This window comes from Amblyomma mixtum, chromosome 7 (assembly GCF_055824585.1).
Source record: "Amblyomma mixtum isolate Tamu chromosome 7, ASM5582458v1, whole genome shotgun sequence".
Classification (NCBI taxonomy): Eukaryota; Metazoa; Arthropoda; class Arachnida; order Ixodida; family Ixodidae; genus Amblyomma; species Amblyomma mixtum.
The window spans coordinates 92,931,349-92,943,979 of NC_143018.1; the positions used below are offsets into that span (position 1 = coordinate 92,931,349).

Sequence of the window (12,631 nt, forward strand, 5' to 3'; positions counted from 1 at the left end):
GTGTGCGTGTGCGTGTGCGTGTGCGTGTGCGTGTGCGTGTGCGCGCGCGCGCAGTGCGAATCTGAAGCTTATTTCCGGCAGGATACTATTTCCGGGCAATGGGACGCTACTTCCTCCGGACGCTATGGGAGGAAATGGCTGTGACGTCTGGATTGCCGCGACAATGGTGATAGAAGTTTCCTACCCCTGGCTGCGTTATTCAGTTTTATACTTGATATAAATGCGTGTTGTTTAAATTTTTTTTGGACAGAAGCGCTTTGTCGCTGCAGTTGTCTCGACCGTGACTTTGTTTTGTTGTTCTTGTTATCGTCGTCGTCGCTATTGTTGTTGCTTTTCAATCATAAATTCAGACAGGAAGGGTGGTGAAGACAAGCGGATGGATCCGCTTGGACGACTGGGTCAGAGCTGCCCATCAGTGTCTCCCACTGCTCCACATTTTCTACACTGTTTTGTCTTTTATTGCGAAAGCAATACAGTCGAACCCCGCAATAACGAAACCGCCGAGGAAGGAAAACCTTTTCGTTGTCGTGAGAATTTCGCTGTCGCGAAAATGGACAAACAAGCACACCCATTACCTTCCAGAACCAAAATTTAATGAAAAAAGTCGCTTATTTTGCTCTGCCTGACACTGCTGTGCAGGAGCTTGACGACTCTGGCTTCTCAGCTTGATAAGCTATGCATAGCTTCGTCGTCGTCGTGGTCGCCGAGAAAAGTCCGGATAACATCGAAAGCATCAAGCACATCACGCGAGCTTACTTGCGTAACTTTCCTGCATCCAGGACGATGCTGCTTCAGCGTCGACGCGCGCACACTCCCCTGACAACACTTTGGCGACGATGCAGTGCCGCGCTTTAAATCGACTTAGCCATCCGGCGCTCGCCTTAAAGTTTTCGTGCCCCAGAATGCACGCGAAGTCAATCGCCTTTTGCTGCAGAAGGCTTCCAGACAAAGCCACCTTGTTCGCTCTCTTGTTCAGGAACCGCTGAAATACGGCTTTGTCCACGCCTTCGTAGACCGGCGTTGCCAAAGTCTTGTTCAGAGCGCGCGCGCCGTTCTGGAGTGCCGCCATGATGCCATTCTTTGATTTCAGAATCGTAGAAAGTCAGCTGCACGGGATGCTGAACTCCTCCGCAATGTCCGTCTTCTTTCTGCCTTTTTCAGCTTCGGCGATGATAACAGCCTTTTCCTGCAGCGTCAAAAACGTGCGCTTCTTTACAGGAGGCAGCATGTTTCCGACAGTCGAAAAACAACAAAAAACGCTGTACACAAGCAAGTCGCGGGCGAATTCGGCTCAAGGCGGACGGCGAGATCGGCGAGATAGCGTGGTCGGCGCACTAGAGAAAAGAAAAAAAAAAGGGTTCCTTGCTCTTCCCCGGTCGGCCGGCGGTGTAGTCCCGTGAAACGTCACGTGCGTGCGTAGTCGCCAACAGACGGGCTAGCAAAAAGCCGCTTTGAGCGGGCAAAAAAAGAAATTGCTTTGCTATCATCATTACCGAACCAACCAAAAGTAAACAAAAATGGCTGCGCCAGTGCTTGTTGGCAGGTGAAATGAATGGGCCCGACTTGTCGGATGAGTGTGCTGCTGCAGTTTTGCCCATTCTATGTTCCCGACTGGCTGATGTGCCGAAAAAATGTTGCAGATCACTACCTCAAACTTTCGTTAATGAGGGACTGCTTTTTAAAAACCCTTCGCTGTTGAGAGGGGACAAATGCATTGAACCCTATGGGAGTTCACCGGGGGCGCCAGAATTTTTCGTTGCCGCGAGAATTTCGTTCTTGAGGGCTTTCGTTATTGAGGTGTTCAACTGTACTACTCCCAAGAAGGACCTTTCGAGTAACGGCGGCCACTTGGCACGTTTGACCTTTAGAATGACCCCTGACGTCATATCATGCCTAGTGACGTCACAAGGTGACGTCATATCAGGAGCGAGAGACGGGCTACCAACCAACACCACCTTTTTAAGGCCTCTGCGCTGAGAGCTGACGTCACAGCAACGTCACAAGGATGAGGCCGGTGTCGCGACGCGGCTCTGCTCCTCTAGAGCGGGCGCGCATCGAGGCACCCTAGCCGTGGAAGTCGCGACGGGGCGCGAGAAACCGGTCTGCCCCAAGCATGCCTTCCTTGAATTCCTAGACGGGAATCGGGAAGCCACTGCACGTGGCTCCGGCAGGAGCGGTCAGTCGCCTTTCGTGCCCGATGGTGTGTTCACGGCTTATTTGGCTGCCGTCTATTTCTTCTGTGCGCGAGTGCTGTGATGACGCTTCGACATTAACGCAAAAATGCCAAACAAATGTTGTGTGCCTCAGTGCCGAGGTAACTATAAAACGGGACCAAAGGTTCATGTGTTTAAGTTCCCGCAAGATAAAGCGTTGCAGCAATCATGGATACGTGCCATTCCACGGAAAAACTTCGTCCCTTCTGAGCATTCCAGGGTAAGAGATGAATAATTTTTTCCATTCGTCCTCTTTTGTAGCTTTTAATTGTAGCACCGCCAAACTTGCAAAACGTTTTGGGTACCTTCTAAATGTGTATTTAATATTTGATCACGGGTTCTTATTTGTAGCAGGCTGTTACTTATATTACAAGAACCCGTGATCAAATAAATACAATGCTACGATGCTACAGGTCGACGATGCTACAGGTCGAGTGACGACAGCAGAGTTATCGCATCTGCGCCTTCGGTCAGGTGCAATTCCATCATTATTTCCAGGCTGCCCTAGTTACCTGTCAAGCACAAAGACTTTAAGAGAGGAGCCAGAGGCGAAGCGAACACGCCTGGAAGCTGCTTCAATGCGAAGAGGAATTTCTGAGTCAATTCAGACATTTCGCAATGCCGAGGAAGCGGACAAAATCACCACCTTAAGGGACCTTGCTAGCGAAGTCAGAAGCCATAAGTCACAGTTCTGGCATGTAATTGAGGCCAGTGAGCGTCTCATGTTGGTGCACATCATAGAGGACGAAGCTCCATAGATTAAATATTCAATTGTAATAAAATCAGACCTCAGTATCACATTGTTCTTTGTGAAGAAGCCGCTCACAAGACTGGGCCCTAACTTGCCTATTCCGAGTGCAGCCAGAAGCAAAAGAGAAATAATAGAACTCTTCCAAAACGTTGAGAATTGGGACAAGGGCTTAAATTCAAATTCTGGCGATGCAAACGAAGACATCGGCGTCACTATTCGTCTGCTGCTGAACAAGTTTTCCACGACACCAGCCGACGACAAAGCCAAAGCAATAGAATTCCTGAGCGAGCAGCTGAACCTGCTTTTTTTGAAGAAGGAGCGGAGACGGTACTCCGTTGAATTCATGGTTTATTGCTGCATTATTTTTACGGTATCACCGCACGCATAAAAATACATCCGCAGCTATGGATATGTCACCCTGCCCCACCCTATGACCATTCGGTCGATATGTTCGTCATTTGGTATGAACCCAAGACTGGAACATCATGGTCCGACGTTCCTGAATTATGTTACAAAGAGGATCTCGGAACTCGATGATCGCCAGCGCTTCGTTACCTTGATGGTCGATGAAGTCCATATTAAACCTTAGTTTGATTACAAAGGGGGCAATATAACTGGTGCAGCACTGAATTCATCGGAAGTCGCTACCAGTGCTTTCGTCTTCATGATACAGAGCGTCGCATGCCCTTTCAAGGAAGTGGCCCACATTGTGCCAGAGCACAAAGCCGATGGGGAGTTTCTGCACAATTTACTGAAAGATGTGATATGTGGGCTAGAAAACATTGGCTACAGAGTTTTATGTGTAGTCAGTGACAATCATTCTGTGAACAGAAAGGCAATGTCTTAGTTTACAACGCCGCCAACAAATGCAATTTTATATCCGCACCCCTCTGACCCATCGAGACCTCTCTTTTTTGTAATTGATCCAGTGCATATACTCAAATGCATCCGAAATAATTGGCTCAACCAAGAAAACGACCAACTATGCTTTTATTTTCCTGACTTCAATGAAAATTCCAACCAGCCTCCACGCATGCGCACAGCATCGTTTGCTACAATCAGAGAAGCTTACAAGCTGGAGAGTGATCAGCTTTTGAGGTACGGTTACTCGCTCTCTAGAAAAGCCTTGTACCCGTCTAGCCTTGAGCGGCAGAATGTGAAGTTCGCCTTGCAGATTTTTAATGACTCCCTGCCACCAGCGCTTCGTTCTCTTGGAGAAAAACACAGCTTACTCTTTCCTGAAGATACAGCGAGTTTCATTGAAGTTATAGCGAAGTGGTGGAAGTTTGTGAATGTTAAAACCCCATTTAAAGGAAAACGACTTAATGACCGATTTCAAGAGCCAGTTTTTCCTTCGGAGGATGACATGAAGGTGGCTTTCCTCTACAAAATTTTGGACTGGCTTGATTCTTGGAAAGAGAAGAATCTGGACAGAGGGGTGCTCACAAAGGAAACCCATGCTTCTCTGCATCAAACAACCCATGCACTGGTTGAAGTCAGCAGGTATTGCTTCGATGAACTGCAGCTTTCATACGTCCTGCTCGGCAAGTTCCAGACGGACAGCTTAGAGGACCGCTTCGGGAAATACAGGCAACTTGCTGGCTACCAATATCATGTTTCTATTAGGCAAGTTTACGAGAGCGAAACTAAATTACGGCTGCAAAATACTTTGCCCACAATCGCAAGTGCTTGCGGAACGAATAGCTGCTTCGATGAGCAATGGGAAGATCTGCGAAAGCAGATAGAAACACCGCATCCTAACTGCAACGTTGTAGTTACGAGAGAGGCCTTGTAAAAAATACAAGACATTATCCCCGTCCTGGTGTACGTGGCAGGATATGCAGTCTACGCGACTCTTAAGAAATTAAACTGCATGAAATGTCGGGCAGCATTGACAGTCGGCAAGACTATCACTGTCTCTGCAGCTCAAAAGTACTATCACTTGGTGAAAGATATAGACCGAGGTGGCCTCATTTTCCCAGCGTTGTTTGCTGTAAATGCTGTAACCCACAACTATGTTGTTGTTGAACAAGTGTCCAAGAAAGCGGAGTTCTTGAGGAGCCCGAACCAGCGCCGTCTAGTCACCGAACTCACATTACCGCTGCTTGCAGATCAAGAGTCATCAGATTTTGACACCTGCGAAGATGGACACACAGTTGAGCTTCTGTTGAAGCATGTGTTGTGGAGCAGTACTAGCATTCTGCTCAAAAACTTCTGCCGCAAGCTCAACGATGATGTAGCCGATGCAAAAGCTGCAACGCTTTCAAGGAAGTGAAAAGTTGTTTGTTTGTTTGTTGCTGGTGACTTTTAAATGTATATATTATTCCGCATCAAGAACAGTGTTACAATAATCGAAATGTAAATAAATGTTTTGTACCTGTAAATCTCTCCACTGATGTCTCAACTTGAGTAAAAACAATCTTTTGCAGCCAACTGTGCTGCCGCCTCATATCCTCGCGCAGTAAAAAAGAAACATGCATGCTCCTCGGAAAAACCGGTGAGGCCATAGAGCTAATATACCAACTGTGACCCATCCCTGTGACGTCACTGGAGGAGCACTGAGGCCTAAGTTCGTCTAGGTGGTGTTGGCTCGGCGCGCCGCGCCCCTCCCGCTAGAGGCGCTAGTGACGTTATGGCGTGACATCATACCAGGAGCGAGAGACGAGCTACCAACTCCGCTCGTCGGGTAACGGCGGCCGCTTGGCTCGGCGCGCCGCGCTCCTCCCGCTAGAGGCGCTAGTGACGTTATGGCGTGACGTCATACCAGGAGCGAGAGACGAGCTACCAACTCCGCTCGTCGGGTAACGGCGGCCGCTTGGCACGGCGCGCCGCGCTCTTCCCACTAGAGGCGCTGCATATGCAGTATAAAACCGTATAAAACAGTAGGTAAAGATGGTGGCGATTCTTAATGAGAATTGCCAACACAGTAAACAAAAAAAAAAATAAAGAAGAAAAGCTGAGCATGGTGGCATTTGCCAGCATCCCGTTTCAAAGGGGGCGCTCCTATCCATCCATCCATCCATCCATCCAAAACACCTGCTTTAGCTTCCTACCAGGTTTAACCAAAGCTAAGCCCCCGCCAATTTTTTTGCGACCGTGACTTCTTTAGTGTTCTGCTCGATGCTCCATGTCAACGAGATCGACCTCCCTGAAATTGAACGGACGCCCAGGAAGCTCAACGCTCATTCGTAAACAACTGTGAGGGTTACAGACGGCGCACGAGGTAACAGACATACCTTTTGTGCTGGAATGGATCACCCGTTTCCTTCGCACTTGGTTACAGAATCAGGGTATGTTATAGGTTTAGGTTTATGAGGATTTAACGTCCCCAAGCCACTCAGGCTATAAGGGACGCCGTAGTGGAAGGCTCCGGAAATTTTGACCACCTGGGGTTCTTTAACGTGCACTGACATCGCACAGTACGCGGGCCTCTAGAACTTCGCCTGCACCGAAATTAGACCTCCGCGGCCGGGATCCAACCGGAATCAGGGTATCACGCTGAAAATTGTTGTAAAACATCCAGAATGTTTCTGTTCCAGCGATATCTGCGTGAATGACTTTGTGTCGTTTGTTGACGTAGTACATCAGAGTGAAACACTAGAGTATTTTGCTGTTTCATCCAGGGGCTCTCGAAAATGAGGGCCTCTTGGGAGGAGAGCTGTTAAGAAACATGCGCAAATGAAACGCGAACAAGCCGCCGCGGTAGTTCAGTGCTTATGGTGCTCAGCTGCTTACCCGAAAGACGCGGGCTCGATCCCGGCCGCGGCCATCGCATTTCGATGGAGGCGAAATTCTAGATGCCCGTGTGCTGTACGATGTCAGTGCACATCATAGAGTTTCTTACTACTACCTAGAGGGAAAGCTGGCGGCGCTGCACTTCAGCCAACATGGACGCTCAAAGCATCATGGGGCGGTGAGCTACTTGTTGCGGCACAGTCGTAGTTTTTCGGGAACACAGAGTGGCAGTACTAAGACGTTTCATTCCGAAAACGTAGTTCGTGTGTGCGCAGACGACTTTCGCGCGAACGCAGTGTGCAAAAGCCATAGTAGTGAAGACGCGACGACACACGACGCCAATAAAAGGTTTTACTCTTCCGAAATGCCATTAAAAACCTCTTAAAGTATCTAAACAACAACATTTTTTTTGAAAACATATTTACTTTTAAAAGTTCGCCTGTTAATTACGAAATATTAGTTTTTTTAGTGTTCATCACTTGGCCAATAGGAAAGCTAGTCATCTCTTATTTTAGGCAAACTTTGCACTTAAATGCTTTTCTGCTCGTTTGTTGCAATCATTAGACAAGATATTGAATGTTAGGACGTTTGTAGCTATCAAACAGCTTTATTTTTTATTATTTTTTGGCCAAAAGTTACAGTTCCGCAACAAGTAGCTCACCGCCCCATGATGCTTTGAGCGCCCATGGTGGCTGAGGTGGTCACGTGGGGTCTCCATGCAAACTCCCATAGACGGCTTGCCAGCTTTCCCTCTAGGTAATAGTAAGAAACTCTATGGTGCACATGGTCCACATTTCCGGCGCTCTCCACTGCGGTGTCCCTCATAGCCTTTGTTGCGTTGGGAAGTTAAACCCCATAAAACAAAAGCAAACGTGTACATAGTTTGAAGGGGATTGGATACTACATCAGCTAATTTCTACTTCAAAACCGATATGATGGATTCCCTGAAAAGACAACAGAAACCGCCCGCACCTATTATTTTCATTCGTAGATAGCTTTTTGTTTATCTTCTTGATATTCATATCACGTTAACAGTCATTACTTTTTCCGCATCAAAAACTTGCAGGGCATACGCGATGGCGAATTTAGAAATGGTTTGGTTTGGTTTATGAGGTTTAACGTCCCAAAGCGACTGAGGCTATGAGGGAAGCCGTAGGGCAGGGCTCCGGGTAATTTCGACCAACCGGGGTTCTTTAACGTGCACCGACATCGCACAGTGCGCGGGCGCCTGGCATTTCGCCTCAATCGAAATGCGACTGCCGCGGCCGGGATCGAACCCGCGTCTTTCGGGTCAGTAGCCTAGTACCAAAACCACTGAGCCACCACGGTGGCGCTAATGCAGAAATAATTTGCCGCAGATCGTTCTTCCCCTTCCTAGTCTAATTGCTGCAATAGTACAAGTCTTAACACGCGAAATCGAAGGCATCATTGCAGTTCAGAATGAAGCATTGTGTGCCTGCAGTTCACCAAGCTTTTCACTCTACTCACTGATTACGTCGTAATGGCAGCGGTAAAAATGAGGACATGTGGAAAAATCAGTAAATTTTTTGTTTATGTTTCAGGCATCTGGGAGACGCCAAATCACGTACGCGCCATGAGGCTTTCTCGTACAAGAGTTCAAAAAATCCAGCTGTGAAATGAAGTGCGGTTTCATTGGGTTCATTTCAAGAGAAAGTGGCGCGCACAGAAATGAACACTAAAAAAAAAAAGACGAAACGCACACAACAGCTCCGAGTTGCTCCTCTTGTGCTTTGTCTGCACGCGCTGGCTCTTACAGCTGGATATCCGTTCTTGTAGAGTTCACCGGCTTCGTTAGTTCTATTGCAATGTCCTCAGCAGCGGTATGAGCTGCATGTTCCTCTTGTTCTAACCGCTCCTCAATGCCGCAGGTGCATTTTATGTGCAAGTTATGTCGGGTCGAATCCCGACACGAATTATGAGATGCGGAAGTGCTCGACGATCCGAAGAGGTCCTGGTCTATAGGAGAAAACAAGCGCGTGCATTCCTGCAATATTCGCATTCAGCATTTGCGGGAATCGGTGCAAGTTTACAACAGAAAAGCACGGGAAGAAGTACAAGATAAGAAAGGGTTACGTTATAATAATAATGTTTATTTCCATCATAACATATGATGGAGGTGGTGAGAAAAAAAGCGAGGACGCTTGACTAAGTTCTCACCACCTCAGGCAGTGGCATGCAGCAAGACACATTCCGCTCTGTACAGTCTTTGTCAAAAGTTTAGAGCCCAGGGGGTTTACTTCTTAGCCTTGCTGTGGGACTCCTGGAGCATTCTGGGAAGTCCTACCCATTGAAGGAGTCAGAACCAGAAGTCTTCCTACCCAGAGGAAATTTGGAGCGCTGGAGGTGCATCACGAACCACACAGTTAGGCTCAGAAGCAAACCCCCTGGGCTCCAAACTTTTGACAAAGGCTGTACATACTGCACACATGCAGCAAAAAAAGAAAAGAAAAGTGCAACAAAAGAATTAACAACACGTAATACAACATTAACACACTTAGTAAATAAAAAAAAATAACACAATGCAAGGCTTGATTATAAAAGTGGTGTTAGTGCTGCTTATGAATAAGAATTAGTATAATTACAAGCTTTGAATTATAAAATCACGTACAGTGGAAAACGGAATATGAAGGACATCAATGTTTGAGTCAATAAATATGTTTAAAAGTAGCGGGAGACGGTAATTAAGCATTTGGTGTCCGTAATTTGTTCGTGTAACAGGTATAGACCAGTGTGGTTTGTGACGTTGTCGGTATGGAGTCTGGAAATCCTGAAGTGAGGCTAAGTGGGTAATTGTGTTTAAGTAGGCTTTTTGTTCAGTTATGTAAGATATAAGACCTAAACCCGGCGCTCACCTGGGCACTCTTGGACAGAAGATCTTGAACCGAGAAGCCCTCCCGGGAAGGTTTTTATCTTTCCTATAAAATGAAAATTATCCTCCTCCAAAGGAGCGCTAGGAAGAGTTTCGCTCAGCCACACTTTTGTTATCAGGCTATACGCAAGTACGAATCAAGTTGCACAGCAAACAGTAAGGCCACCATAAAATTTCTAGTACCCAATGATGCCTCGCCTCACAGCTCGAAAACATTTCTTCCTTCACTGCTTTTAGCTCTGCTTTCTAAAATCTCATGTCGTTTCAGAAAAATAAGCTATGTAAGCTATGGGCACAAAACAAAGGCAGTGAAGAATGAGGCACCCTTCAAACTTATCTGCGTCCTTCCGTATAGAAACAGACCTCCCTTACCTGGCCCCGACCACCACCCAGCAATGCAACGACTGCCACTGTTCTGTCTGCATATCTCAGGCCCATTTGCATCACGCGTTAACCTATGCCGCATTCACAGCAGCCTACCAAATCTTGGTCCTTAGAGCCAAGCCAGATTTCAGCATATTCTTGTTTCACGCCGCCCCCCCCCCCCAAAAAAAAAAAAGAAAAATAATCCGCCGAATACGAACAACGCCATAGAATCAGGAGAGAGACACTCGCACGCATAGTGCTATAAAGATATATTTCCGTATACGCAGAAATAGTAATGGCAAACATGTAACGTACTCTTAAAATGTCCAATTTCTATTTTTCATGCAAGCCCGTGTCACTAGATCCAGCGACCGACAACTAATCCCCGCACGAAACAGAGTGCAGCCAATAGACACCTTTAGCATACCGCGTACTGTTACCGGAGTACTGGAAGCCCGCCCACCGCCGGTGAGCAGGCGCTGATTGGTCCCGATGCTGCAGGCGCGCGCGTAGCTGCCGGGTACGTGGCGCCATCTGGCGACGTCTAGGAGATTTTCGCATGCTCATTTGGCTGCGTGCGAGCTCCCGGTACTCCGGTACCGGTAACGGGAACACGGTACACGGTATGCTAAAGGTGTCTAAAGTCACTAATCGCGCCATGCGAGGCATGTTGGGGACGCTCAACAGGCGCGGAAACAGGCTCCCCGGTGCGAACTTTCCGCGAAGACGGGACTGCCAGGAGGCAGCCAGAGACTTGGCGCGCACAACTTCCTGTCCGAACCGGATCAGGCAGATGACAACTTGCAGCGCCCGTCGCGCCACAACTGCGGGGACGAGAAAGACAGAACAAAGATAAAAATTCGTCCGTTCAAAATTGTCGCACTTAAGGATAAGTGACAAACTTGCGTTTCCTGATAACGATCAGCGTCCTTTCTCTCCACTTCAGCGCGTGACAAAGTTACGGAGAATAGCACATGTCCAAAAAATAAATAAGGCATAAATTGAACTCCAGTTTGTTTAAGGCAGCCCGAAGTGATGGAAAGAACTTTAGCTCTAACCTGATAGCTTTGCTCTGCGAGTTCTTTATTTTGTGGTTTTTATTTATTTTTTATTTATTTATTTATTTTATATTGAACATACTGCAGGCTGTGAACGCCCAAGCAGGAGTGGTATACATTTACATAAAATTCATAAAAGCATGAAAGCTCAAGTTACAAAACACATCAACACATTGAGTAGACCAGTTGGAGTGGTTATTACTGCACATAAAATATAAGCACGAAAAAACTGACACAATCAAAACCGACACCCAAGAACTGACAGGAGGCGTATACCAAAGCGTCAGCGCAGTTATGTGGAATAAAAATTGCGACCCAAGGAAAGGCTGTATACGAAAACTATGGGAAACAGCTAGGACTTGAGTTCGAGGTGATTTAACTTGAGATGAATTGCTCATATGCCTTGTCATTCTACGTGTCGTTGTTATGCATAACGTTGAAACGTAGGTCAGCGTTCCAACAGCAGCTGCTATGTGTTTTTAAAAATGTTGATACCAGCAATCTCTCATTACGGGTTCCAGTAAGGTAACCATAACCGTATTTCCGCTGACGTAGACTAAAAGCAATTCAAAATGTACGAGACGTCTGCTTCCGACCTTGTACCTGAGGTACTACGTTGCAAAGAAGAGGCAAAAAATAGTAAGCGGAATGGTTGCGGCATATTATGACGTTTGGAATTGGAGCGGTGAAATTGATATATAGATTCCTACTTCTTCCTGTTCAGTCGTTTCGCACCGATGCATGGTGCAAAAGAGGCCATTGTTGATACGCTACCGAACTTGAGTGTAGCTATGGCTGAAACGAAAGAAGCTGCAATGAATTGCGCAAAGAAAACTTTTCGCCGCCATCGTAGACGCTGCGTCACCACTGTTCGATTGATTGTAAAACATTTTATTCGCCAGAAAGAGCTTGGTAACAGGTCGCGTTAAGAGGTCGAGAGTACATAGCCCTCGACGATTTTAGCCCGCTCCACCGCTAGAACTTGCGTACTGGGGTCAGAGCTAGCTAGCACGGTCTCACATCGCTCAAGAGAAGGAGCGGTATCTAGATCACCCGGAGATGGCTCTATTTTGCAATCCCGCAGAATATGTTCGTAGTTGGCTCGTTGGCCGCAGTGTTTACAGTTCGAGTTGTATAGATCCGGATAAATGTGCGCGAGGAGTGATGGGGTGCGAATCGACCTCGTCTGTAGACGACGCCACGTAACCCCTTGTTCTTTAGTCAGGCTTTTGTCCGGAGGGGGGAAGTTCTCCTCTCTTGTATAAAATGATTGGTGAGATCATGATATGTGATCATGGAGTCCTTCGTGAAATTCAGGGAGCCAGTCTTCGAATGTGACAACCGTCGCTCCATTCAAATCACGCGCGTCATCCGCCATGTCACGTGGCATAAGAAAGCGCTGCCTCCCGTGGAATTCTTGTCTGAAGACAAAGGCACCCGTTTTTGCCCAATTTTTGTTTTTGCCTGCCAACTAGAGTACTGCGCGTAACTGTACTAACTGGTCACAATCGCCAGGAACCGGAGAAACTACACGTGTGAGTACAGTGTTCTAGAACACTGTACGTGTGCGTGAGTGCTGAAACGTTTGCTGCAGAATTTTGTACGAGCCCAGATCGTG

The 12,631-nt window shown here is 47.2% G+C and overlaps 1 pseudogene; it reads left to right on the forward strand.

Annotated features, from left to right (window-relative positions):
• Positions 1–2,634: 2,634 nt before the first annotated feature.
• LOC149336857 (uncharacterized) lies at positions 2,635–5,239 on the forward strand (annotated as a pseudogene).
• Positions 5,240–12,631: the final 7,392 nt, after the last annotated feature.